The following is a 1,943-nucleotide window of genomic DNA, read 5'->3' as shown; positions in this document are numbered from 1 at the left end:
TGAAGGGAAGTATGCGTGGGACGACATGATCCATTCATGAAAAGCTTGTCGGATATCCGGGATCTAGTCGAATGTGAGACCTTGTTGTACTAGACTTAATTTGTATTCTATGTGTGAATGACTTGTACTATTTTCTATCAAAACTTTGATTAATATCGCCGGTTTGCATGAATTTCGTCCGGTTCGCCGGTTTGCATGAATTTCGTCCGGTTTATTAAAATACGGGTTGAAATGTATGAGACTAGCGTTGGATGATGTCCTATTCGCAGGTTGCTGATGGAGGTGTGTGATGACCCGTGTCATTATTACTATAGATAATGACACTAGTCCTTGGATTATTTCTTGACAAAATCTTGTTTTGTCAAATAATAATCCATGTCAGAGATATGCAACACGGAAATAGCTAGAGATGATCATTTATATTACAATATCTTGCCACATAGGGCTAAAAGTCTCAGGTAGGCTTCTCACATGTTTTGCCAAATTATTACATCTCCTAACACCGGAGTTCCAACTAGCAGTACTAGATAGATGATGATAAAATAGTTTTCTGGATTACATAGCTAGATCATAGTTACTTATTCATCCCAACCCCTATATGTGGCATCCAGATCGTACATAGCACTAGATGGATCCACATCTAGGTCCCCTGTGTAGTTGTAGTCATCACCATTGCTCTCCTCACTTGGTCCAGTAGGATTCTCATACAAGCTTTGCTCTAAGAAAAAGATGATTAATAGCAAGAGTGAGTACAAAGTACTCAGCAAGCTCAAAAAGCAAAATGCAACCCTCATGATAGCTCAATATAAATCAACAAGTCCTACCTCAACTCAACACCTTTCAAAATAACCATTTGTTGCAGAAAGTTTATTTCAATTTATAAAAGCTATCAAACACTCGTATTGCGAGATAGACCACCAATAGGTCCCCATAATCCCCAATCCAAGAGACTGGCATGAATTCATGTTTTCCTTTAACTCTGCAGAGTTTGTATCACTTTACCCATAGAGCTCGAAACCATAATTGCCATCTGCATTTCCTTAGATGCGAGACATGGTTCAGAACCTAAGCTTTTTCCCATTTGTATATTATATCTCCACCCAAGCTAGTGTCACTAGCCGTTGTGTTGGGTTTCGGAACCCGCACTCCACCAACGCTTAATATATATAGCGCTTGCTAATGCACCCATCCGGCATTAGCATGGGAACTCATCGCCCATCCTACTACTACTTACCCATGTGGAGAGTATAATAACTTGATGGTATTGGGCTCAACTCGTCTTAGACGAGACCATGGTTGATACGGTTGTAGTACGGCGCATAAAACGAGTGAAAGTTATTTAATTCTTAATATACTAGCCATACGTAGAGGGCCCCACCTTCCAGTATGTCCATCCAGGGCACCCTCTACCCACCAAATAATTATAAAAAAATAAATAAATCAATGGATTAGCTGCTCCATCAGCTAACCCAACTTTTTGGCAATAGTCACTCCACACAATTTATTACCAAAAAATTTTATGCAAGTTGATGATAAGATGCAGCAAAGAATAGTGTTTTTCAAAAATAGCTCTACTCAGCATGATCAAGGAGAGCTTGCCTGAGTTGTCGTACTCAGACCCGGACTCAGTTTGCTTCTGTAGCGTCTCCTTCTCCTGACTGTACTCGCTTCCTGCAGTTCGGCAAATATATATTTCGAGACTAAGTCGAGTGAATACTAGGAAAATGAAAAAATATACGTCGGTGCAGTGTGGTCATCCTACAGTCAAATATTACTTTTTTTTCTAATGTATTTTTACTAAGCTTGCATTAGTATGCGTACTAGGTGTGCACCTGGATAAGTTACTAAGCTAATTTATCCTTCACGTGCCCTCTCCCTTTCTCTAAACTAAGACTATCTCTCTCTTCCCTGTACTAGTTATGTACTAGTAGTCCTCAACCGAA

This window comes from Triticum aestivum, chromosome 1A, assembly GCF_018294505.1.
Source record: "Triticum aestivum cultivar Chinese Spring chromosome 1A, IWGSC CS RefSeq v2.1, whole genome shotgun sequence".
Classification (NCBI taxonomy): Eukaryota; Viridiplantae; Streptophyta; class Magnoliopsida; order Poales; family Poaceae; genus Triticum; species Triticum aestivum.
Note: the sequence above shows the minus strand (reverse complement) of the source record.